At 51.1% G+C, this 26962-nt stretch overlaps 1 protein-coding gene and 1 pseudogene across 6 annotated transcripts in view; one reads left to right on the top strand and one right to left on the bottom strand.

Moving 5' to 3' along the window:
• The first annotated feature begins 15875 nt into the window (after window positions 1-15875).
• BCOR (BCL6 corepressor) overlaps window positions 15876-26962 on the top strand; it is a 119097-nt gene continuing 108010 nt past the window's right edge. For 3 of the 6 annotated variants that reach the window (XM_086387032.1, XM_086387016.1, XM_086387044.1), the window contains exon 1: window positions 16053-16240. The gene's annotated coding sequence lies outside the window, so the exon portion shown is untranslated. Of the gene's footprint in view, window positions 15974-16026; window positions 16241-26962 lie in introns of those variants that run through there. The other 3 variants (XM_086387023.1, XM_086387040.1, XM_086387036.1) reach the window with 2 other exon arrangements.
• On the bottom strand, window positions 16288-17278 carry LOC147340179 (uncharacterized; annotated as a pseudogene).

The raw sequence follows: 26962 nt of genomic DNA, 5'->3' as shown, positions 1-26962 counted from the left end.
GCCTGTTTATAGAGTAGTAAAAACTGCTTTCCAAGACATAGAAACTCCACGTGAAAACCGGCTTACATACTGATTGGGGGATGTATTGGCTCATATAACCTTAAAGTCCAGAGTTAAGATCTGGCTGGCTTCAGGAAAGCTTTGATCCAGCAGCACTGTGATCTCTCCAATGCCCTAGTACCCTCTCCCACATTTCACTCTTCTACCATCCGAGGCACAGACTTCTTCCTTAGGTTTGCTCCCCAAGGCAGACACTATTGATGCCCCATTCCTTATCCCTTTGGCCTGCTTGAGTTCATGGGCAGCTATGGGAGACAGTTCACTGTACTCTGACAACTTCCTTTCTGCAGTATTCATGTATTTTGATGCTCTGCCTGGATACCTTCTCTTGCAACAAGGGAGCTGGTGCTACTGCAGGTTGGGAATTGAAACTAGGGAGACATCCCCTCTCTCTGTAGCTACATATGTGGCTTGCATTATATTTCTATTGGACAGTGTTGATATAGATTCTATAGCAAACTACAGCCTGTGCACCAAATCTGGCCCACCACCTGTTTTTGTAAATAAAGTTTTATTGGAACCTAGCCACATCCATTCACTTATATATTGTTTGTGGCTGCTTTGTCTGCAAGGGCAGAGTTTAGTAGTCACAACAAAAACCACGTGGCCCACACAGCCTAAAATTTTTCTTCTCTGGCCTGTTATAGAAAAAGTTTACTGATCTAGGAAATTTTCTAGGCTGCAAAAATATTACTGGCTTTCAGAAAAGAAGAAAGGTTTGGTTATGTGGGGAATATATGAAAAATACATATTTAAAACATGTATGTGGGCTTCCCAGGTGGCTCAGTGGTAAAGAATCTGCCTGCAATGCAGGAGATGCAAGTTTGACCCCTGGATCGGGAAGATCCCCTGGAGAAGGAAATAGCAAGCCACTCCAGTCTTCTTGCATGGGAAATCCCATGGACAGAGGAATCTGGCGGGCTACAGTCCATGGGTTCACACAGAGTCAGACATGACTTAGTGACGAAACAACAACAATATGTGTGCATGCACGTCATATGCAACTGGCGAGTATGTGTGTGTGTTCGGGGATGGAAAAGAGAAGATGGCAGCCATGTGGAAATGAATGCAGACTGCAATGTGGACACCTCAGCAGGACATTGAAGTCCTGCTTCCAAGTGATGACTGACAACATAAACTTTGACTAAAATGAAAAGTGCTTCTAACACACTCTTAACAACTTGCCAGAGAAGTAGAAAAAATATTCTTATTAGGCTCAGGGTGGCAAAGTAACTCGCTCAAAGTCACACCGCTTGTGAGTAATAGAGCCTGATCTCTGACCTTCTTTTTTTCCCCAATTAAAAAAAAATATTTTGCTGACCACGCTGCACAGCATATGGGAGATCTTAGTTCCCTGACAAGGGATCCAATCCATGCCCCCTGCATTGGACGTTCACAGTCTTAACCACTGGACTGCAAGGGAAGTTTCTCCCATCTTCTTTTAAAGAAAAAGCCATCTACCTTAGATGGCCAAAAAGCACTTGAAAAGATGCTCAACATCACTAATTATCAGAGAAATGCAAATCAAAACTACAATGAGTATCGTGTCACATGAGTCAGGTGACCATCAACAAAACATCTACAAACAATAAGTGCTGGCGAGACTGTGGCGAAAAGAGAACCTGCCTGCACTGTTGGTGGGAATATAAATTGGTGCAGCCACTATGGAGAACAGTACGGAGATTCCTTAAAAAAACTAAAAATAGAGCTGCCATATGATCCAGCAATCCCACTCCTGGGCATATATCCAGAGAAAATCATAATTCAAAAACATACATGCACTCAATATTCACTGCTGTACAAAAAAGGTCTTAATGGCCCGGATAACTATGATGGTGTCATCACTCACCTAGAACTAGACATCCTGGAGTGTAAAGTCAAGGGGGCCTTAAGAAGCATCTCTATGAACAAAGCTAGTGGAGGTAATGGAATTCCAGTTGAGCTATTTCAAATCCTAAAAGATGATGCGGTTAAAGTGCTGCATTCAATATGCCAGCAAATTTGGAAAATTCAGCAGTGGCCACAGGAAGGGAAAAGGTCAGTTTTCGTTACAGTCCCAAAGAAAGGCAATGCCAAAGAATATTCAAACTATTGCACAATTGCTCTCAATTCACATACTAGCAAGGTAATGCTCAAAATCCTCCAAGCTAGGCTTCAACAGTACATGAACCGAGAACTTCCAGATGTACAAGCTGGATTGAGAAAAGGCAGAGGAACAAGAGATCAAATTGCCAACATCCCTTGGATCATAGGAAAATCAAGGGAATTCCAGAAAAATATCTACTTCTGCTTCACTGACTACACTAAAGTCTTTGACTGCGTCGATCACAACAAACAGTGGAAAATTCTTCAAGAAATGGAAATACTAGACCATCTTAACTGCCGCCTTCGAAACCTGTATGCAGGTCAAGAAGCAACAGTCAGAACTGGACAGGGAATAACTGACTGGTTCAAAACTGGGAAAGGAGTACATCAGGGCTGTGTATTGTCACCCTGCTTATTTAACTTATATGCAGAGTACATCATGAGAAATGCCAGGCTGGATGAAGCTCAAGCTGGAATCAAGACTACCGGGAGAAATATCAATAACCTCAGATATGCAGATGACACCACCCTTATGGCAGAAAGCAAAGAGGAATTAAAGAGCCTTTTGATGAGGGTGAAGGAGGAGAGTGAAAAAGCTAGCTTAAAACTCAACATTTAGAAAACTAAGATCATGGCATCCAGCCCCATTACTTCATGGCAAATAATTGGGGAAAAAATGGAAACAGTGACAGACTTTATTTTCTTGGGCTCCAAAATCACTGCAGATGGGGACTGCAGCCATGAAATTAAAAGATGCTCCTTAAAAAATAGCTATGACAAACCTAGACAGCATATTAAAAAGCAGAGATATCACCTTGCTGACAAAGCTCCATATAGTCAAAGAAAGTGAAAGTGTAGTCACTCAGTTGTGTCCAACTCTTTTTGACTCCATGAACTAATAGTCCTCCAGGCTTCTCTGTCCATGGAATTCTCCAGGCAAGAATACTGGAATGGGTTGCCATTCCCTTCTCCAGGGGGATCTTCCCAACCCAGGGATAGAACTCTGGTCTCCAGTATTGCAGGTAGATTCTTTACCATCTGAACCATCAGGGAAGCCCTCATAGTTTTTCCAGTAGTCATGTACAGATGTGAGAATTGGACCATAAAGAAGGCTGAGCGCCAAAGTATTGATGCTTTCAAACTGTGGTGCTGGGGAATACTCTTGAGAGTCCCTTGGACAGCAAGGGGGTCAAACCAGTCAATCCTAAAGGAAATCAACCCTGAATATTCATTGGAAGGACTGATGCTGAAGCTGACACTCCAATATTTTGGCCACCTGATGTGAAGAGCTGACTCACTGGAAAAGACCCTGATGCTGGGAAAGATTGAAGGCAGGAGAAGGGGACGACAGAGGATGAGATGGTTGGATGGCATCATCGACTCAACGGACATGAGTTTGAGCAAACTCCGAGAGACAGTGACGTATAGGGAAGCCTGGAGTGCTCCAGCCCATGGGGTAGCAATGAATCACACACGACTGAGCGACTGACCGACAATATTCATTGAAGTACTATTTACGATAGCCAAGACATGGAAGCAACTTAAATGTCCATCAACAGAGGAATGGATAAAGGAGATATGGTACATATATACAATGGAAAATTACTTAGCCATAAAAATGGACAAAAAAATACCATCTGCAGCAACATGGATGGACCTAGATTGTCGTATTGAGTGAAGTAACTCAGTCAGAAAAAGACAAACATCGTATGCTATCACTTAAAAGTGAAATCTAAAAAACGGTACAAATGAACTTATTTAGAAAACAAATAGAGTTATAGATGAAAACAACTTATGGTTACCAGGGGTAAGGGGGGGCAGGGATAAATTTGGGAGATTGGGATTGTCATATACACACTGTGTGTGCTTAGTCACTCAGTACTGTCTGACTCTTTGTGACCCTATGGACTGCAGCTGGCCAAGATCTTCTGTCCATGGGATTCTCCAGGAAAGAATATGGAAGTGGGTAGCCATTCCCTCTCCAGGGGATCTTCTCGATCCAGAGATTGGATTGAGCCTCCTGCATTGCAGGTGGATTATTTACCAGCTAAGCCACCAGAGAAGCTCCATATATACACTGCTGCTGCTAAGTTGCTTCAGTCGTGTCCAACTCTGTGCGACCCCAGAGACGGCAGCCCACCAGGCTCCCCCGTCCCTGGGATTCTCCAGGCAAGAACACTGGAGTGGGTTGCCATTTCCTTCTCCAATGCATGAAAGCAAAAAGTGAAAGTGAAGTCCCTCAGTCATGTCCGACTCTTAGCGACCTCATGGACTGCAGCCCACCAGGTTCCTCCATCCATGGGATTTTCCAGGCGAGAGTACTGGAGTGGGTTGCCATTGCCTTCTCCACACACATAAACTAGGCTAGAGCTAATCTACTTCCTCCTGGATGGAGCAGTTAGCTCAAGGGGTAGGCATGTGACTCAACCCTGGCCAATTGGAGACCTTTCTCAGAATTTTCTAAGTAGCTGTTAAGAATGTAAACCTAGCTTTTTTATTCCACTTACTATTGCTATGGGACAAATTAGGTCAAAGCACAGCAGCATAAAACAACCATTTATCATGCTCGCAGGTTCTGTGGGTCAGGAATTCTGATGGGGCACAGTGGGGAGGACTTGTCCCTATGCCCCAACATCTGGGGCCTCAACAGGGAGGACTCAATGGCTGGGGGCCAGAGTCATGTGGAGGCAGCATTACTCCTATGTGGTGGTTGATGCTGGCTGTTAGATGGGACTTTAGCTGGGATTCTTGGCCAGAACACTTTCATGTGTTCTCTCCATGTAGCGTGGGCTTCCTGACAGCATGGCAGCCTTGGACTTCTGCCACTGCAGCTCAGGACACCGAAGGCAATTTTTCCAGCCAACAAGGCAGAAAGTGTACTGTCCTTTATGACCTAGCCTAGTCACATGGTGTCACTTTCATCGTGGTCACAGACCCACCCAGATTCAAAGGCAGAAAAACACAGACCCTACCTCTCAATGGGAGGAATGTCAAAGTCACATTGTTAGACGAGCGGCTGGGATGGGAGATACTGTTGTCATTACTTTTGGAAAATATAATCTGGCATTCTCTTGGTAGTCGTTTTCTCTATAAAAACAAGGCCAAGTGCCTCAGTGAGAGACTATGGAGAGAGGATCTGGCAGGTGAGGCCCTGGTTCCTAGAATCACTCTGTAGATGTTACAAGCTGCCCCAGTCATCTGACCCCAAAAATTTCCATTGTGCTTAAAAAAACTTTAAACAGGTTTCTAACCATGAGTCTGGCTGATAAAATAAATAATTATTGATATCAAAACTGAGAGAAGACTTCATTCATTCACCAAATATACATAAATATGTACACATGGTAATGTGCTAAGTTCTGTGGGAGAGACAACACAGTGAGTAAGACACATCCCTGAGTCACCCGCACGGGGTTTACATGCTATGTTAGCTCAGGTTGTCAAAACAGAATACCACAGACTGGGTGGCTTAAACAAGAGAAATGTATCGTCTCACGGTTCTGGAGGCTGGTAGCCCACGATCAAGGTGTTGACAGGTTTGGTTTCTTCCGAGGCCTCTCTCTTTGGCTTGCAGACAGCTGCCTTCTGGCTGTGTCCTCTCACAGCCTTTCCCCTGTGTATCTAAATGTCCTTCTCTTCTTATAAGGATACCAGCCAGTTTGGATTAGGGCTCCCTTAATGGCCTCATTTCAACTTAATCACCTCATTAACAGCCGTATTTCCTAATGCAGTCATAATCTGAGGGGTTGGGGGGTCAGGCTAAAACATTATGAATTTGGGGGGGATACAATTCAGTCCATGGGCTTCATTGCTGGCTCAGATGGTAAAGAATCCGCCTACAATGCGGGAGACCTGGGTTCGATCCTTGGGCTGGGAAGATCCACTGGAGGAGGGCATGGCAACCCACTCCAGTATTCTTGCCTGGAGAATCCCATGGACAGAGGAGCCTGGTGGGCTACAGTCCATGGGGTCACAAAGAGTCAGACACGACTGAGTGACTAACGCTTTCACACACTTCACACAATTCAGTCCATAACACAGGTTTTTAGGGATGATAATTGTGAGAGACTGGAGTATTATTCAGTAAATATTTATTCCCGTTGCCCCTCCCTCTTGGGCTGTTGTCCGCCCCTGCTCCACTGACCTTGGACTTGAGTCTGTGACTTGCTGTAACCAATGGAGAGTGAGCAGGTGTGATGCCAGCAAAGACTTTAAAGGTGCTTGCATTGTTTGGCTTGCCTTTTGCTCTCTGGTGATCTACCATAAGATGAGGATGTACCCAGGAAGCTGCTGGCCCAAAGAAAATGAAGAGACACGTGGAGCAGACCTGGACCCAAGCTACAGCATGCAGCCAAACTCAGCTGAGATCAACAGAACCCCCACCCCATGAGCAGGAAATAAACATTTAAAGCTGCTGAGTTCGGGTGTGCTTAAAACTTTTGTTACACAGCATGATTGCAGCAATAGCTGACTAATGTGATAAGTAATAAAGTAAATTACTATGTCATGTAGACAAAAAGCTTTTCCTCTGTGCTGAACTTTATTTTACCAAAGATTTCAGATAGATAGAACTCCTTTTTTTTTTCCTACTGGTTAAACAGACAAGCCATAAATTATTTTGATTATCTAGCATACTTGACAGGGAGGAAAAGATTTTTCCAAACACATTGCATATGTTTTTACTTTCAGGAGGATTATTAGTATTTTGTGAGTGTCAGCAAGGCACTAAGTGCTGACCTGGGATTCCAGGAAGCGTAGTTCATGCCCAGAAACCTCAATACTGGAGTCACCTAAGGACCATCAGACAGATGAGGTCATAAGCTAAGAATGTCTTAAATATGTGAAAGGATTGTGAGTAATTATTTAATTATGCTGGTGATTAAAAGCCCAGGCTCACATACCTTCAGTCTCAGGTATGGCTCCCTACATATTTCCAAATTGAAATTTCTCAAAGCTTTGATAGCTCTGGTATGCCCAGTTTTTTATTTCTAATCCTAGGAATCTGTTCCAAGGTTGGAGGGACATCTTCCACCCTACGGGGTCCAAACATTGGTAGCGCCATTTATTCATTCTTACTTTCCTGATAACTTGCCAGGATCCAAGATTTATAATCAACTGCATGGGATTTTGAACATTAGTTGAAATTACACTTTATCTGGCCTGCAGATCCTCTGTTTTATTTCATTTAGGCTCACCCGTTTCCACTGCATCTCTAAGCAAAGGTCACGACCTCTTTCAAAAAGGGCTCAACGGAAGGGAAAATAGCAAGTCTACGTGTTGAAGTAAGAGAATTTGGTTCATAAAATAAAACTAAGGCGACAGAAGGCAAAGGGAGTTTCCGCTGTTTGAAAAGGGGCTTTCTCAGCACAAGCTTGGAAAAAAATGTTGATGATTTATGCAAATTAGAGAGGAAATGTGCCCCAAGGGATCTTGGCACAAAAGCTCAAGTCGGAATTCTGGATTCAAGGCTGGCAGTGTCTCTGATTCACTCTGTGACTGGGGCTGAGCCATTGAACTTCTCTGTTTCTAAATACCCTCATCTATAAAGGCGGGCTAACAATGCTGCTCTTCCTGCCCCTGAAGGGGAGGCAGTAAAAATGAATGAAATGTCGGGGAATTACTTCTAAAAGCCATCGATTAGAAATACAGCATATGGTCTTAATGAGAGCTTGTTTCTGCCACAAATTTTTCCCTGCTCCCTACGATCACTCCAGCTAGAGTGCCACAGAAATCAACTTCTCTCTTCAGCTATCTTCACATGCCGCTTTTCCAATCACAGAGGTCTTTAAAACAGCACTCCTGCCTGCTCTGGGTGGGCATGACGAGGCCGTGGCTCCTGGCTCCTTTCTACATGGAGCCATGCAGTCCAGATTTTCCGAGACGGTGGTGATTTAAAATATTCTGTCCCATTGTCAGACCATGTGTTGGAACATGTGTCAGATCACGTGTCCTGATCATTGCCTTAGAAAATATGGTCGCTCACACCTTCATGGGAAAAGAAGCACCTGCTTGTTGCCTAAAGTCCTCTTTGGAAAAGCATGGGAATAAGCCATAAAGCTGTAGAGACCCACTGATTGATTGAGCAGTGGATATATAAACAGGGAAGGGGAAATGGGGGAGAGTGTTAATTTGACTCAATCATTATGTGCTAGGGTAGGGTGGGGAAACTCACCTGTTTCTTAAGTAGCTAAGTTTGCGCTGGGCACTGGGCTAACCACTGTGGTTACAGAAACAGATAGACAACATCCCTGGGCCTGAGCAGCTTGCAGTGCAGTGAAGGACAAAGGCAGGTAGCAATTAACAAACTAAGGGGCGCTTCCAGGCTGTCATGAGAGCAAGGACAGTTTGTGGGGAATCAGGAAGGGCTTCACAGAGGTGGTGACACCATAGATGAGTATTGAAGAATGAGCAGAAACTCAGCAGTGGGGGGCTAAGAAGGAACAGGCATTCCAAGCAGGGAGCAAGAGCCCAGCAAAGACCTAACCGCAAATTCTGTTGGCGTCCCACCCATGTCCTTCCACCCAACCCAGAAGGCACCTGGAAAGATTTCCCAAATACATGAGGACTTCCTGAAACTCCATCAGAGGGAGTTCTCAGGCCTCTGAAGCAAGCTCAGCTGGCTACCATATGTGCAGGCAGATCCTAAGTGCTTAGTTCCCAGAAATCATCCTCAACTCATGAGAGCCGGGGTGTGCTGGAGCCGTGGTACGAGCTCTGGAGCCTGACTGTTAACATATTCAGAAAATTTGCAAGCCAATTGTTAAAACACTGGTAGCTTCCAATCAGCCACAGTGGGAATATTTATACCCTGGCAATTGGCGAATACCATAAATTGGGACTTTCTTCGTTCTCCAAGAAATCTGGTTTACTAGCACACCACTGGATGGGAGTTGGTGGATAGATACTCTGAGGGGTGTACTACACAGGATCCCACAGAGGCACCAGCAGAATTGAGCCCCAGTTGCTCATGTTGATAACCTGCTCATGAACGGACCCTATACTGGTCTTCCTCCCTTCCCTGTCTTGATTTTTAATCCCTCACTGTGCTTCCTGGGATCACCTCTCTTATGCCCCCAGATCCTTGGCTCAGGGTCAGCTTTGGGAGGCACCCAAATTAAAACAGTAATGGAAGCAAGAGTCGTGATCATGGAGGGCTGTTATACCAGGCAGAGGATGTTGAATTTAACCAAGGTGTCTGCAGTCTTGAAAGAATTTAAAGAGGTAAAAGGTGGCAAGATCAAATCTGCATTTCTTAAGGTCACCCTCAAGGCCTGCGGAACAGATGAAAACACGGGGAGCAAGACTGAGGTAGGAGGACGGTGGTGATGGTTTCGAAACGTGAATGTACTTAATACCACTGAACTGTACACTTACAATGGTTAAAATAGTCAGTTTCATGCCCATTTTACCACAATAAAAATAATGGGGGGGGGGGCGGGAATGGAGGCGGGAAAACCAAGAACTAAGTCAGTGTTAGAATGCAGGAAAGAAATGATAAGGGTGTCAGACAACCATGGGGGATGCCATCCATATAGAACATGAGGGAGTTGTGCTTGCCATAGCACTGTTCATGGATAGAACTCTGAGCACAGCTGGCACTGAAGAAGCAGATACCAGAAGAGGAGGATGAGACACAAAAGAAGACTGTATCAAGGAAGACAGAGTAAAGGGAACGTCAAGAGGGAAGTGTCACCAGGGCCACAGACCAAAAAGAAGTGGTTATCAGGATTAAATAGGTAAGGGTTTAGTAGCTGAAATAAACTTCTCATTGACTTCTCACCAGAGCCCTACATTAAATTCAGTGACCTTGCTGAATTCCCTTATTAATTCTCATAGATGAATTATATGTTTTGTTGGATGTTCTCTGTGCACAACCATGTCATCTGAGAATAGTTTCACTTCTTCCTTTCCAATCTTCATGAGTTTTCTTTCTTTTTCCTGCTTTATTGCACTGGCTATATGGTCTCCAGAGTAATAATGAGCAGGAAGAGTGATAGCAAGCATCATGCCTAGGTCCTGATCTCAGGAGGGAAATTTTCAATATTTTGCCATTAAATACAATGTTTGTTGGGGCTTCCCTGGTGGCTCAGTGGTAAAGAATCCACCTGCAATACAGGAGACACAGGTTCGACCCCTGGGTCAGGAAGATACCCTGGAAAATGAAATGGCAACCCACTCCAGTATTCTTGCCTGAGAAATCCATGGACAGAGGAGCCTTGCAGGCTACAGTCCACGGGAGTCACAAAAGAGTTGGGACACAACTTAGCGACTAAACAACATCTGTTATAAGTTTTGCTTGTACTTACTTTTTATCAGATGAAGGAATTTCCATTCTAAGTTTGCTAAGTGATTTTACCATGAAGGGGTGCTGAACTGTATTTCTGTATTTCTCTGGGTGACCCTGGGAAAGTTCCTTAAACCGTAAACCATAAAATGACCTACTGCTTTGGCATTAGATATATCTGGGTTCAAATTCCAGCTGTACCATTTTCTCCCTGTGATTCTGTGCAATTTAGTTAAGTTACCTCATATAGAAAATGGAGACAATAATAGTAACTCCCTCATAGGAACCAGAGATTTTTTTGTAAGTTCAAGAGCCCAAGAGGCTGGCTTTGAAGCAGGACTAGGGTTTAACATCCAAATCCTGGAGCCAAAGCCTATGGAATTAGCTCTCTGCGGGGACCAATGTTCCCAAGAGCCTTTCCATCTCCTGCTCCTTGCTCAGGATTTCCCAGAACCCTTCTGATGATGAATGGGGATGGAGCTGAGCTCTTCCATCCATATTGTTGCACTCTGCCCCCTCAGGACTAAGGGAGCAAACATATGAGTAGTTGGTCCACTGTGATGGCCCTACCCACGGCCCATGCATCCTGGTATTCATGCCCTCATGCAGTCCCCTGCTTTTGAATCTGGGTGAGCTTCTCTCTTCTAATTAGGTGAATTGGCATAAGTGATACTGCATGACATCTAAGGCTAGGTCAGAAAAGGATTTCTAGATTATATCTTGGTCTTTCAGAACTTGGGCCACCATGACAAAAGTGCTATTATCCTAAGGCCACCATGCTGGAGATAGGAACCGCATTCTACAGTCCCAGCTGAGCCCAGATTGCAAGCCATCCCCATCAAAGCATCACACTTATGCACAAAGCCAACCTGGACCCTCCAGGCCAGCTCATCCACCACTGGAGTGTCACTGAGAGTCCCTAGTTGACCACATGGAGCAGAGGAATCACCCATCTTAGTCCTGGGCCAATTCCCGGCCCACAAGATAAGAAGATACAGTAACATGGTTGTTACATACATTTGGGAGCTGTTCATTGTACAGTGATAAATAACTGAAGTATCTACCTTATGGGTTGAGTCTTTAGTCATGGAAAAACACTAAGCAAACCTGTCTAGTGCTCAAACCTATAACATTCATCTTGTTTGACCTTATTCTAACCACTTCAGCTAACCAGATTCAAGTATGCAGTATTTAAGAACTGAGAAAATAGAGAAGGAAGTTGTTTCACTCAAAATTCTCTGCATGCCTTTGTGTCTTAAATCCTTCTATTAACAAGAAGGGGTGTAAACAGATAATCCTCAGAGCAACTTACAACATTGGTACCATTAAGTCCAGCCGATTTTTTAAGGTTGAAGAAATGAAGGTTCAGAGAGAATAACTCACTTGCACAATATCACACAGCTAGTTAAATGGCAAAATTGGGACCGAAACCTAATACTATAAACTGTAAATCAGGCTTTTTTTTTTTTTTGGTCTGGGTTGGGGCACTTTTACTTGGTAATCAGGGGGATCCACTCATAGTAGCACAAGGAACAGAAGAGAACTGATGAGAAGAACTCAGAAGCAAAAGTACAGCCAGGTTCCCCGCCCTGGGGCGGAGGCAGGACCCCCTCACTGGACCCCTATCTTTGAGAAACCCACCTTTGCCCTCTCTGGGGCCCTGTGTTTCTGAAGGCACTCTGTTTTTTACTGTATGTCTTTATTATTCTCTGCCTTTCTGCAGACTAGTTTTCCCTGGCCTGGGATCCACAGGCTTGAACACCACGGTCCCACGATCAGGCAGAGTTGACTACATAATCTATGGGGCCCAGAACAAAACTAAAATGCAGGGCCCCAGCCAGAGGCTGGGAAGTCAGTCTCTCTTTCCCACATGTCCACTGCCTCAACCCAAGGTACTCGGTGGCCTCCAAGGGATCACAGCCTCCAAGCTGGAACACATTCAGGGCTGGGATCCTCCGTGGAGGAGAGGTCCCTGCCAAGTGTCAGACCCAAAGTGCTACTACCTTGCCCCACCCCCAAGATGCTATGAGGCTCACTGGACCCCAACCTGGACCTTCCCAAAGTTAGTACCCAGGCTCGTGCCAGGGGCAGAGGGTGGCAGCAGCCCCAAGGCCAGGGTGGTGTGCAGGAGGCCAAGTAAGGCCAGGGGCACCAGGAGGTGGGGAGCCAGCATCTGAGAACCCATTACAGGAAGGTAAACCGGGGGTGGAGGGCAGGAGGGGGGACCGTGCATGAGCTGGGGCTCCATGCCCCTGGGTCATGCTCCACTGTCCCATCGGACCTTACCCACCAAACCCAGATTTGAAATAATATTCAGAATGCCAAGATGGCAACTGCAGAGCAGTAAACCCCAAGCGTGGGGCCCTTCTGAGCACAGGACCCTGTGACTGCACTGATTAGACTCCACATAGCCAGCCCTGCCCTACCTAACCAGCTTTTTTTTCTCTCTGGCTCCCTTGTTCCTGGGGTGGGGGTACAGACTCCATCTGCAGCTAAAGCGATATAGAGACTGCTGGCATTCCAACCCTGTAGAGGACAGAGGTCCCAGACATCCGGGATGTGAACCAGGAAGAGACCCCAAAAGCTCCCTCGTGAATGCTCTCCTACCACCTCCTAAGTGATGTCATACTGCCCATCACATACTCTGCAGGTATATGAGCTAAGGGGGCTGGTTGCCCACCCCAGCATCCATCCCCCAATTCCTTAGTAACTGGAGGCCGCAATGGCCTCAAGCTAAGCAGTAGCATTACTCGGCCTCCCTTGCAGCAAGAGGTGGCCAATTGGCCAATGAGACGTGAGTAGAAATCACGGGGTGGGACTTCTGAGAAATCTTTATAAAGGAGGCTGACTCAGTTGGATGGGGGTGTCCTTTTCTCCCCTTGTCTCTCCGCTTCTTGCTGCTTCAAGGATTCAAGGCAGTGGGTGGCATGATCAGATGGAGGAGGCAAGTTTGGAGAGGGTGGGTTCCATTGTTCCATGAGGAGCTCTCAAAGATCTGAATTAAGAGGGTCAGATGGGGAAGAGCCCAGGAGAAAGGTTAAGGAGGTACGACCTACAGGATTTGATGGTCGAGAGCACAGTCAGTACCTTTCTGTGTGCCAAGCAAAGTAGAATGTAAGCTCCATGACACAGGGACCGTATCTCTATGGCTTACCATTCCACACCCTGGCCCAGCACAGTGCCAGGCACAAAGTGGGTAATCCCTATGTGTGGTCCAATAAATGAATGAAGAATGAATGAAAGTGCTGTAGAAGTCCTTTGAGGGCTTGACTCCTAATTGATCAGGAACATCCATCCCCAGGGAGCCCCTTGTACCCAGGGAATGATTCCCAAGTATGACTCTCTTGCTTTGTGCTACCTGTGAACTCCTGCCATCCTCATGCTCAGACTCAGGCTGGGTTTTGGGGGGACCTGGAGGACAAAAGCCATTGGAATGCCACCCTGCTCCAAGCTTTTCCCAACTCTGGCTCTGATGTGGTTTGCAGGCCAAGTTAATGCCACTGTTTCCACAACATCACTTCCTCTGCAGCGTGAGAAAAGAGGAAGAAAACTCGCTCTATGACTCTCCTCTTCCCCCAGGGAAAGCACAAAGCTGTTGGAAACAATAAAAGCAGCCCTGTGTAAAGGGGAGACTTTTGTCTGTGCAGTCAGGGGTTGCTGCGCCCGCGACTTCCTGCAGGGACATTCGGCAGTTTTGCAGATAAATAAATGCTCACATTCAGAATGACCAGCCTAGAACACTTTTATGAGCCTTTTCTCCTCCCCAGGCTGTACACAGATAATAAATCAAATTAGCATCCTGAACCTCCAGATCAGCATCACTTGTCACCAGTTCCCCCTGCATGAAGGGTAAGTGAGTTTCGGCAAGGCTGTGCTCAGCTATGATCTGGCCACGTGGGATTGAGGCCTGTGGCCTCCTTGGAAATCATTTGATGTTTCAGGCTGAGGTCACAGGGCCCTGTTGGTCACTCCAGACCAGACTGTAAAAGAGGTGGCTGAAGCCCCAGCCTTCTAATCAAGATTAGGTTGTTACTTAGAAAATAAACACTTTCATTTCTTAGTTAATAATCATAGGAACAAGAGCCAAAATAGACAACTGTCAGAAAGACAGACAAAGAAGGAAGGGGAGGGAGGGAGGGAGAGAGGGAGGTAGGACAGACTATATCCATAATCAGAAACAGAGGCTAGCCATTTTCCTCCTCCATGTTCTGCCTAAGAGAGTGACTTACACAGCAGAGGCATTCAACAGATGCTGGAGGAATGGAGTTGGAAAGGAGAGAGTTTACTTTCAGGTAACTGGAAATGAAATTGGTCCTCATTTCAGGCTGCCCAATTAGTGACACAGAATGGACAACTGGTTAGGTTTAGAAAATGAGGGTTCGGGGAATAACAATGACATAAAAGTATGTTCTATAGGATTACCTGAATATATGCATTTTTTAAAATCGCATCCTCTCTTGGAGCACTGGAAGGAGCTGGACAGCCCAGAGCAGCAGTGGTAGGCTGTTCAAATGGCAGATGTGGTCCTACTGCCCAGCCATCTCCAAGCTGTTGGTTGAGGTAGATGACTGCCTTCCAAGAGATGTGACCTCACAGCTGGTGAGGGCTGGGACTCTGAAACAAGCTGCACAGATGTACGATCATGGTGTTCCTTATGTGGTCTGTGAATTGAAAAATAAGCGCTAACTGCAAGTCACGCTCCCCCCCACCCCCCGCCCCCACCGCTGCCACCAAGGGCCTGTGGAAGGGAAACCAATGAGCCATGCTTGGTGGGTGTACCCTCCTTTCCTGTGATATGTTCAGATATGCCTGATCCTGAGCAGAAGCCTACAGAGAAGGAAGGGTGGGGGAAAATGGCTGAGATCAAGCAAAAGCTGCTTTGGGTATATGCCCCAGCAAGTTCAAATGCTGCCAGGCTGATTGGTTGGGGGGAGGGGTGGAGTGGGAAGTTAATGTATTTTTGAATAAGAGTTTCCTGTTATCTGCAAACAGTCACAAAACAGCTAGAGATTTTATTAAAATAGTCCTCTTAGAAGGAGCAGTGGTTGGGGCCGTTTTCTCTAAAATCATGGGTGGTTCTTGCCATGGGTGGTTCTGTTATCGTTTCTTCAGATACCCATTCATTTCACCATTATTTACTAAGTGCCTACTGTGTGTCAGTCATAGGGCAACGTAGAAAATACACAGTCCTCAAACAAACACTAAGTTTTGTAGATGGGTCTGGACTTCTGATTCCAAGGTGACCACTAACAAAACGTTTAACCACTCAGACTCAGGGATACTTGGCTTCAAATTCCCACTAAGTCATTTAACTCGCTGGGTGACTTGATAAACTCATGTAACTGACCTGTAAAGTTTGAGGGCTCGTAAAGTACTCAGCACAGCGCGGAAGTGGGAGTACTATTATTATTTAGCGCGATCCCTCCACCCCACCCCAGCTCAGATCCCTGCCGCCCTCCACCGCTTGATGGTATTTCCGAGGCGGGCCAGGCCTTCTGCCGCTGGGCCGTGACCCTGGAAATCGGGTCAGGCTCTCGTCAAGACGTGAGTGTGTGTGTGTGTGTTGGGGTGGGAGTGGGGGGGGGGCGGCTTTCTTTGCGCGCGGCTTTCCCCAAGGTCTGTCGACAGTCTAAAAACTCACTTGAGAGGAGAGGAATGAGCGCGAAGTGGCTCTTTCGATCTGAGACACCCCCTCCCGGAGAAATCACCCCCTCCCCCCAGCCCAGCGCGGAGTGAAATCTTAGAAGCCGCGGCTGCCGGGTTTGAACGGAATGCCGGAGTCGGTGGAAGCCGGAGCTGGTCGGCCCGAAGGTCAGCGAGTTGTTTTGAGTTCTCGTACCCGGAAGGGGGGGGAAGCAGGGAGGAGAGGACGCCGGGGCCCGAGAGACCCCGCGTCAGAGCAGAAATTGTTTGTGCTCCGGAACAGGCAGCTCAGCGGAAGCCGCGACGGGGGCGGGTCACGTGCGGCGGTGGCGGCGCAGCTGGCGGGGAAGCCGGGCTGGGACAAGGGCCGGGCCGGACGGGGGTGGCACGGGGCGGCGGCTTTCGCAGCCGAGGATGGAACCGGCGTACTCGGGCCGCTGAGCGAGTGGCGTCCCGAGCCTGGGGCGAGGGAGGCGCGCGAGTTATGGAGGGACTGGGGTTGGAGCCAGCGTGCTCGGAGCTCCGCGTGGTGCCGCACGGGCGGGACGGGAGATCGCTGTGGGGGAGGGGTGGTGGCGTGGGGGGTACGGGAGTGGGTCCCCCCAGGCAAGAGTGGCGATAGCGGGACCGACGCGGAGACTGCACGGTCGTCTGAACCCCGAGAATGGAGGCACCGCTCCTGTAGTCGCTGGCCTTGTTTTCGTCTTTGCACGCAAATCCCGGAACGACCGGAACCGCCATCCCTGTCTGCGTCCCAGGGGTGCCCCATTACGCGCGGGGGAGGCTGCATCCCGCAGGGCGACTCCGGGAGGGGAGGGCTGCCGCGATGGCTCCGCGGAGGGCGCCGGCTGGAGTCGTGATGCACACGACCTACACACCTCCTTCTCCCCCGGAAGGAAAGGCTCAGGCCATCTCTGGGGACGCCCCGGGGCTGTGTGAGCTGTGCGGGGACCGCGGAGCGGGAGAGGGTGCTGTAGGGAGACCACCGGCCCTACCTTAAAGACAGGGGTGGCCTCGTGGCCGGGAATGAGGAGTTTCACGCTTCCCCGAAGTAGCGAGCGCTACTCCGGCGTGGGATGGAAAGAACACGAACTTGGTCAGCAGCCAGAGCGCTTGAGGACGCCTGACTTCGGTGCCCCCCTCCCGGAGTGGCCTGAAGTGTTTCCCTCTGCTGCGTAGTCCACGCGGTTGAGGTCCGAGGCCTAGATAAGTGGGAGGGTGTGGTCAGGCCTCTGATGTGAAACCCACCCATGTTCCTCTCGGACGCCACGCGGAAGAGGGGCGGCACGGTCCTCGCACAAAGTTTCCCACCCCACCTCTCATCGGGGAAGGGCAGTTCTTCCGGTGGTGGGGGGCAGGGAAATAATGGCTTGGGCACGGGGAGTGGTGCTAGTTCGTTTTCCAAAGGGGCGCGGGCGGCCAGCGTTTTCGCGTCCCCCGAGTGGCGGCGCTTGGCCCCGCTGCGAAGTCTACTGGGAGTTGAGGCAGCGGGAGCCGTGCAGAGTGTGGTGCGACGCGAGACGCCATTTGCATCCCCCTCCTCCCCCCCACCTCCGCCTGCAGGTTGGCGGGGGCCGAGGTGTCGCCCGCCGCGGAAGCGTGCTCCTCGCAGTGACACTGATTAGATGCTGTGTCGGTACGTGCCCGGAATCGGGTGGGCCTTCACCTCTCCTGTGCGCATACACTTTTCTGTTGGAAAACTTGCGGGTTATTCCAACCCCCCCTCCCCCACCCCCCTTGCCGCACAGCTGCAGTCTTCAGGGCGGAATTAGGCGAGCACGTTAGCTCAGCCCCAGGGAAAGAGGATCGTGCTAGCGCTGGGAGGCCGCCGGGCCCGGGCCGCGAAAATCCAGCCCTGGCTTTGCGTCGAGCTGCCGAGTGCGGCGCTTACGCGCGCCCGGCCAGCCGAGGCCTGGTTTCCATCTGCCCCTTTTGCCTCCGTGTTAAGTTAGCCGGGGAAAACCCAGTGATCCGTGCACAGCCCCTCGGAGAACACCGCCTCCCCGCCCCCCCCCCCCCCACCCCCGCGCCAAGCCCGATTCTGACCGATGGAAAAAATGACAGTATAGGTCGGAGCAGGCTGCCCGCGAGTATTAATGCGGCCGCCTCCGTTCCCGGTGCATGGGGAGGATGGGCGCCAAGCCAGGAAACCGCCGAAGGAGGAGCCAGGAGGGCCGCCTGCCCCTTCCCGGCCTAGAAAACGTGGATTCTTAGAGAGACCAGACAACCGTGGGCAGACAGCTGCGAGAACTTATCCCACTAAATACAGGTTGTCCGTGTATCTTTCAAGCAAGATCGATCTTTTTGTTTTAATCAAGTACACGTTGAGTCAGTTACAAATACTGTGAGAACTGGTTGATCTGTAGCTGAAACCCCGCGCTCTGCCTGCTATGAAAAGTCTGGGCAGGAGGTACCGGACTGAGCATGATGTATCTTGGCGCAGGCCTTGTGTGTCCTGAGAAACCGCAGTCCCCTTTGCACTCCACCTTCGAGGACTCTTACTACAACTCTCAACGGGGATTTCTTTCCGTTGTAGTTTCTATTGGGGGCTTGCTTGTTCTTTGCAAAACCCTGCCTGGGATTGTTAGTACTTCCTAGTGGATGGTCCTGGGTTTTGGCTTTTATAAGCCCACGATTTTCTCTTGCCTTTTTCTTTTCCTGCGTTCGTGCGGCTGGGTGCTGTGGAGTCCTTTCCCGCACCCCGCCCCCGGTCCCGGTCCCGGCCCCGGCCCCAAACGTCTGCTGCCGCCGCCCTCGGACTCTCTCCTTCGCGCACCACGCGGCCTCGGTGGGGGAAAGTGAACTCTCCGGGTGGCGCTCGAGAACTGGAATTCTGACTTTGGGCTGCGGGTTTGCTCCGGAGGCTGGCCGGCAGCGGCGCGGGAGCCAGAGGCTGTGAAGGGGAAGCCCCAGAGGTGACCCCAGAGGCTTCGGGAGCAAACCCGGAGGCGCCCGCGTCTTTGTCTTTCGCGGGGCTGGCCGCCTGGCACGCACAGCTCGGATAAGAATCAACTGTGAGAGCGAGAGCGCACCGCCAACACATTTCAGTGACTAGGCAAACGCCGGCAGCCACGTAAGGAAAAGGCCATTTGCGTTGTCTTTGAAAAGGAAAAGGCTGTCCCACTTAATGAATTATGAGTGACCTGGGAGAGGCCAGGCGCGGAGTTTGTGGCGCCGAGGCCTCCTCGGGGCGCTTCTTCGCCCCAGCCCCGCCCCATCGTGCAGGAGACCCCATTTCAAAGGAAATGAGAAGCTTTTGGAAATCAGACATCTGACCCATTCTATTTACGTAAATAGTGGTACATTTGTGTGTCCCTAAAATGAGACTCACCAGCAGCCCAGGGACTGGGGCCTGCTGCCTGCCAGCTCTGGACCGGCGTTAAACTCTGGCTAACTTACATCCCCAGAGGATGTGGCTTTTGCCCAGCGTCTCTAAGAACTGATTTATAGGAGGTGGCCTTGAGCCATCAGAAAGGGTGGCCTGCAAGAGTCTACAGGACGTCCTCTAAACCAGGGCTGTTCGCCCAAGGCCTCAGGGAGAGGGTGGGTAATGGTGCCTGAGCCCTGGCAGAAGCTTCCCATTAATCCAGTCTAAATGAGCACCATTAAAGCAGTTTCTCCTTCCATCCTTACCACACACACGGGTCTTTAAGGGAAAGTCTAGTCGAGACAGTTTGAGCCCATTTTGCCTTAATTTTTTTATGGGCAGTAGTGCTATTTCTGGGCTTCCCAAGTGGCTCAGTAGGTAAAGAATCTGCAGTGCAGGAGATGTGGGTTCAATCCCTGGGTCAGGAAGATCCCCTGCCACTGAGTGTGGCAGGCTACAGTCCATAGGGTTGCAGAGTCCGACAGGACTGAGCACAGCACAGCATCAGCACCCTTTCTACCCTGTCCAAACTCTGCCTTCAGCAGCTTCAGCCTGGTAACCTGAAACTGAAATCTCTCAGTCGTGTCCGACTCTTTGCGACCCCATGGACTGTAGCCTACCAGGCTCCTTCATCCATGGGATTTTCCAGGCAAGAGTACTGGAGTGGGTTGCCATTGCCTTCTCCAGGGGATCTTCCCAACCCAGGGATCTAACCCGGGTCTCCCGCATTGCAGTCAGATGCTTTTACTGTCTGAGCCCACCAGGGAAACCTGGTAAAAGTATCAAATCCTAACAACACTGTAGCCAGGCAGAGTTCTATGCACTTTATGTATGAATTCATATCATCCTGAACACAGTCCTATGAGTTAGACAGTTACCGGTATCATGTTACAAATGAGGACACTGAGGCCCTGAACGCTTAGGAGGCTCTGTGGCACATTTTGGGCTATGGCCAGGATGGTCCCCAACTGAGGAATGTAGGGCTGTGCTGCCTCCCCGGTATTGTGTAGTGAAGGTGAGCTGTTTGGGTTGGGGGGAGACGGTGTTGGACCTACCACCTTCCAAAGGGTTATGGGAAGAGATGGGGAAGCCCGACAATTTGGCCCTTATCTTGCAAAGGGAAGTCCCGAAGCCTCTTACAGAAGCACGTTATAGTGGCGGCAGAAGGAACCAGGGAAGGCAGTGCAAAGGCCCCTCGCCCCACGTCGCCGCATAGCATCCGGCGGTCACGTCCGCCGGAGGTGACTGGGGGCTGGGGACAGCCGATTGCGAAGGAACTCCTTATCGCCGAGAGTCAGTGGTCTCAGGAGGCGGAGCTAAACGACCGCCTTCGGGGTGGGGGTGGGGGCTAGGTTAAGCCGGTCCCTGGGCCCCGGGCGTACCCCCGGACTCCTTTCGCGGAGCCGGCCGGATGCCTAGCAGCGCCTTCCGCACCTCCGGGCTCCACTCCGCTTGAGCCGCCAGCCCTGGGCACGGAGCCTGAGGACCGGAGCTGGAGAGGCCAGCTAGACGAGTCTCGATTGGGATAGCTGGTTCCGGGTTGCTCGCACACTCACCCTGCCGCCCCCATACACTCATCCCCCTTTCCGGGTGCGCGCGCGTGCGCGTGCACACACACACACACACACACGGATCTCCAGCCCGCAGCCCGCCTCCCGGGCCTCCGCCTTCCCTTCCTCCTCCCAGCTCCGGCGCTTCCGAAGCCCGTGGCGGTTGTGTGTTGCACTCCGGAAGAGTCGGGGTTGGGGGAGCCGTGCCACCTCGCCCCTCCCCAGGGTCCGTGCACACGCTGGCGCCTCGGGGGCGAGCAGCCAGGCCTGGGGATCCCCAACTCCCACGGGAAGTAGCGGTGGCTGCCGGGGACCTGTGCACTCTGTGTTTCGTGTTTCATGATGGCCCGGGGGTCAAAGGCGAGGGCCAAACAGTGGGGCCTACGCGTGAATGGGGATGGCGATAAATACCCTCTCCGGGAAGGCTGGCCGAGTCTCGACCACGGCTACTAGGAGTCTGCCCTGCATGGCTTGTATTGGCCACAGTTTGACACCCTGGATGCCCGGGCCAGAGTGTGGCCCTGTGTGTCTTGGGGTTGGGGTGCGAGGTGTTGTGGTCGGAGGCGGCACTGGAAAATCAGCCCCCCATCTCACATCATCCTGGAGCCTTTACTTCTAGCTCGGAAGACCCTTGGGCCCGGCTGCCCTAACCACCGCCAGAGCCCGAGAAGGGACTGGCAAACCGGCCTATCCGCACTTACGGGCTTTGAGAGGCCTCGGCCGGCAGCCGAGCCGAGGGAGGGAGCGCAGCAGCCCGCGCGCCTCAAGGCAGAACACACGCCTTTCCCGGAACCTTGAAACCCTGGGGATCCGCTGCCATCTTCGCGTGACGAGCAGCGAGACGCCGGTGATTAAGTGTTTCTTTCCGGCTCCCTCCCCGGGTTGCGGCTCTCCTCCTTGCCGGAGAGGGAAGAATAAAACCGGGGCGCGGGTGGGGGCAGGTAGCACACAATTGCGGTCTCCACTCACCCTGTGTCCGCACTGGTCTCCCAGGATGCGTCTACGCGGGGCGCCCTCTGCCCCTTTACACAATGCCTCGGCGAGGATTGAGGCTCTGGGGTGTCGACATGCCTCAGTTTCCATCCGCCTCGAGCCCAAATCGCGAAGTTTAATGCGGTGGGGGAGGGGGCACACATTGCTGAAGCCACCCGACCCCCATCTCTTCTCCCATGGGAATTAAACCTTAATACAGGAATCCCCCACCCATGCCAGGGACTAATCCTGCCGCCCCTCCAGGGATTAACTCGGCTCACAGGTCCATAAAACACTTCCGGCGCGGTTGGAGGGTCTGTCTGCAGAAACACTTTAAAATTATCCTCCCGGGTTTGGAGTGGGAATTGACCCGGTGGAGGGAAGTGAGTAAACCAGAGGGTTGTAAGAGGTGATCCGTGCGGTTTGCAGGCTGTCGAAAGAGGTGCCTAAACTGTGGGCTGTCGGGGCTGCTTCAACCCAGAGGGTGACCTGGGTCCCAGTAGACACATCTCGGAAAGGGATGCAACATTTACTAAATGACATTGATCTGGAGGAGAGTGGAGGCAAGCAGGAGCTGGTAGGTTTCAGCTGACTTCTGGCCCCTTTTCAATGAGGCCAGAAACTTACTGTTCCTGAAACTGTTTGGGGTTTGGGGCAGAGAATCAGTCTCCTGCCCCTCTTAGGTGGGATTCTGAAGACCAAGATCTTAAAGCATTTGGTAAACAGGACCTGATCCCCTCCACATCATTGTGACTAATGTTCCATCTCTCTTACCCTAGAAAACAGAGTGGTTTGCTGATTAAAAAAAAAAAGTAAAAACCAACCCTTCCTCTAATCCACACAGGAATGTACAGATAAACAGTATCCAAAAGCCATTTAAGATTTTGAACATCTTCTTCTTTTACATCACTTCAAATTAACTTTCTGAGGTAACAGAACATTCTTTGGAATGTTCTGAGAAACATTCCTGTCCAAAGTGGGGGTTAAATGAAAGGAAAAAAGACCTTGAAACCGGGTCAAATCACACTTTAAGGAGAAGAAAACCGGATGAAGAATATAAATTCTAAGTAGCTTTCTGGCTCCCTATCCTTCTGTTAGTCTGGAGAGCAGATGCTATAGATACCAGGCCACCCCCATAGGACCCCGGAAGTAGGTCCTGACTCGGACTTGATCCACTAAGGGCGAGGTGACGTTGGCCTTTGGGGGGTGGGGGGAAGACAGTGAGGAAGGGCAGTCATTTGCTTTAAGTGAACATCAGAAGAAAGACCTAGGCCTGCCTCTGCGTCCTGAGGACCCAGAGCTACTAAAACTGTGTGTTGGGAGGCGGCGCCCGACGACCTCCTTCCCCGCAGATGGACTCACGCAGCGTGACCAGCCCCAGGTGGCGCCCAGGCACACTGGGGATAGAGGCCTGGGCCGCGCATTCACTCTGCCTCGCAGATTGCAAACGGGGGCCTTTGGCTGGACCGCCCACCGTCCATTCTCTCCCCTCCCTTGCCCGAGGCCTCCGGGCAGGGTCTACTCGCCTCCACCCCACTGCCCCTCGGGCTGCGTCCTCCCCTCCCTGGCACCCAGCCCGGATCCTGAGGCCTCCCCCGCTCGCCCGCAGCCCCCGTTCTTCCCCTCGTGATTCATTTAGCAACGGTGCAGAAAGCCTGTTTACCTCTGCAGCCCAGGGCGACTCGATCTGCGTAAAAAGCCCTAACGCCAGCGCCGACCAGTAGGGGGGGATTGTCCTATAGATTATTTCTCCTCCTGGGGTTTTTTTTTTTTTTTTTACGAGAAGGCTGGGTTGGAGAGGGGGTGGGGTGGCGTGTTGCTGCTGGTTTTTAAAACACCGTATTTGAAAGAGAAACAAAAGCCACACAAAAGCCGTTTAGGAGGTACCAAGGCTGTTTTTACATATAAAAAGTGCAGCGAATACCAAGGGGCCCCCAGCAGTGATAAACTAAATGGTTGGCCGATTTCGACAATTAGCAGTTAATCTGTTATCTGCGATCTGCAAACAAGTTTTGAGGCTCGAAGGACAGCGAATTCCTGTTCCAGTCGACGGCGTTGTACTCTTGGGCACCTTCGATGCTCTGGGTTTCTCAGAGTGCAAATCCAGCTTCGGCAAACATGGGTTTCCCGAGTTGGAGGACAGACTTAGGTCACAGAAAATTCAGTCGGGCAGCCAAGAGGCCTCGGCCTGTATCGCCCCTCCGGCCCTAGCTTGTCTCTTTGGTTCCAATTTCCCCAAGGTTTTTTTTTTCCCTCCCCCCGTCATCTAATTTCGCACGTAGTAGGCCTCCAGCAAATGTGGAATGAGTGTTGGAAACCAAAGTGAGGCCCTCGGCCTGTAAAGCAGGCTGATGCGCGGCCTCGCCCTCGGAACTCCCTTCGGGTGCCCAGAGCCCTCTGGCCGCCGCAATCTGCGCGCAGCTTCGCCCTGAGCGGGCCGGGGCGGGCGGGGGAGGCCGGGAGGCATGAAGCGCCTGGAGCCTGCACGATGATAAATATTGCGCAGACAGCCCATAAATAATTTGCATTATGTTCAGCTGACAACGCAGGGCGATTAATTTTAATAGCTACATATTTGCCTGGGCTGCTGCTTTCGTAGGCCCGGTAATGAAAGGCGAGAGGCTGCCCTGGCTCTGTGCTCGCGGTCCCGGAAGGCAGCCGGGAGGTGCGGGAGGGCCCGACGAGGCGTCTCCTCCAGGCAGCCCCCCGGGGAGTCCCAGCCTCTGAGCCCCCCTCTCGCTCTCCAGGCCGTGTAGACGCGGGGTGCGTGCGCGCCGCGAGGGCACCCCCGGGGCCTGGAGCAACAGGAACTACCATAATGACACTGCACATTTGTCTGTCTGGGGAGAGCCACTTGTGACCACGGGACCCTCCCCAGGGCGATGCGCCCCACTCGGATCAAGTCCGGAGTGTACTCCGAAGGGGATTTCACGTTCCAGTTTGGGTGGGGGTTGGGAAGGGTTGGTGCTAGCCCGCCGATTCACCGGTAGGCCCCCGCGCAGCAGAGGCTTTTACGCCCCGGGGACCCAGGCAAAGGGCAGAACAAAGCCCAGCTGCCCACGCGTCCTGTCCGCGCGCGTCCCGAGTCCTGCGGTCCTGCGTCCCGCGGGAGGCCTCTCTAAAACGCTTTCCGAGCTCCTCGATTAAAAGGACCGCACACATAAAAGACAGAAGAAAGGATTTGGAGCAGCTCTTAAAAAGGGGGGCGGGGAGGGGAGCGCAGCGAAGAAGGACGCGGCGCGGTGGCTGCCGCGGTCCCGTGGCGACCGGGTGCGCGCGTGTGCGTGTCTGTGTGTGCGTTCCGATGACAAAGCCCCGCCGCCGCTGGCGAGCTCCCGGCTGCTTGAGCACTGGAGGGGGAGGGGGGGGGGCCCGCGCTCGCGTAGGTAGCGGGGAGTCGAAGCTTCCCGGGAGAAAGAGTTCATTCATAAGCCGGAGGAGGCCTCCTGGCCGGGCCAGGTGGAGCCTCCCGAAGCCAACACCTGTGTGTTTGCCTGTCTGAAAAGGGGCGAGCGCATCGAACATTACCATATTTTAATTGCCTTTCGCAAAGGTCATCTCTAATTACGGGTTGCGAGGAGGGTTGGCCAGGGGTCTGTAGCCCTCGATTGTGTGCGTGAGTGTGTGTGTCGCCGCTGAGACAATGCTCTTATCGAAATGCCAATCCGAGGGTGTCCGTGCGCGCCTGCGAGGCGGTCACGACGTGCCGGATCCACGCAGACCGGGCTGCGTGCACAATAAAAGCCGAGCAGGCGGCGAAGGGCAGCGCAGACCCACGGGTTTTCTTTTTAGAAACGATGGTGCGAAGAGACTTGACAATAATAACACGCAGCAGGATTAAATCAGAGTGGGAATAAGAAAATGCATTTTCGTTCCTAAAACCGCGTCCTGCGGTTAACCCATCCGATCCCCCAAGAGCTTTTTGTGCCCACGTGGAGTCCCGCACGGGGACAGGTGCGGGGCACAGAGCGGCTTTGGGGGTGCTTGGTGATGGTCCAGGACAGGCACCCTATTTTAATACTAATCTCTTCCTTTAATGCACCGTAGTCAGCTACAGTGAAGTGGAATCCTTAACGACGTCTATTTTATGGGGAATGATAACTGGCTAGTTGAAAAGGAGAAAGAGAACATTAAGGGTTTTTTAACTTTTAAAAGTCTGCATTTCCTTAGTTTTCATCACTTGCGGAAGCCCTTGAGGCAGAAGCCTATTGTAACTTCTTCTGAGGGAGCAGCCAGGCGGGAAGGTTGTTGGAGGGTCAGGGGTTCTTAGGAGGATATTGTGGAGATGAGGGGGTGGAAATCGGTGAAGAGCAGTTGGTCAGGGGTGGCCAGCAGCGACTCTAAACTTGACTTTATCAAAGGAGCCTGACGTCTCTTAGCCACCAAGCTGTTTCTGGGAGTCAGGAGACTCGCAGAGTTGGAGGGTTTTGTACTGGCTCTGCTTCCTGCCTGCCCCCCACACCTGGCCTCCTGGCCTCACCAGCAGCCTGCTTTGCCCGGAGGAAGGCAGAGCCAGATGACGGGTCCAACCCCCGAGAGACCGCCTGGCTTTCTCCTCCCCTGTAATCAAAACCAGATGCACTTAAGCGCCTTTCATCAGAGGAAGCCCAAAGCCCTTTAACAGGCTTCAATAAAAGCCTTGCTAGGGCCTACCAGCCTGCTCAGTGTCCAGGCTCCTGTGCCCATGTCCCACTGGAGGAAGCCTGGGTCGACCAACAGGGCCTAGCTCCTCCCAGAGGGACCCCAGAAGCCAAAGACATCTCCATAGCCAAGGCAGCCCTTCCAGACAAGTATGATGCCAGGATCCCTGCCAGGTGTATAAGCACAGACTCCTTTGATAGGAGGAAAGAAACCAGCAAGGACGAGAAGCCAGCAGCTAGTGCTGAAGGAAGGATAGGAAGAACCAGAGGGACTCAGAAAGTAGCAGAGAGGTGAAAGGGTGATAATGATCAAGATATTCAGAAGCACTCCAAAGTACTTGGACTACCCCCACGTTCAGAG

Source organism: Bos grunniens, chromosome X (genome assembly GCF_055505025.1).
Source record: "Bos grunniens cultivar Pamir isolate PY7600 chromosome X, Bosgru_T2T1.0, whole genome shotgun sequence".
In the NCBI taxonomy this organism is placed as follows: domain Eukaryota; kingdom Metazoa; phylum Chordata; class Mammalia; order Artiodactyla; family Bovidae; genus Bos; species Bos grunniens.
The sequence above is the reverse complement of the archived record's forward strand: the minus strand, read 5'-3'. Positions and strand labels throughout refer to the sequence as shown.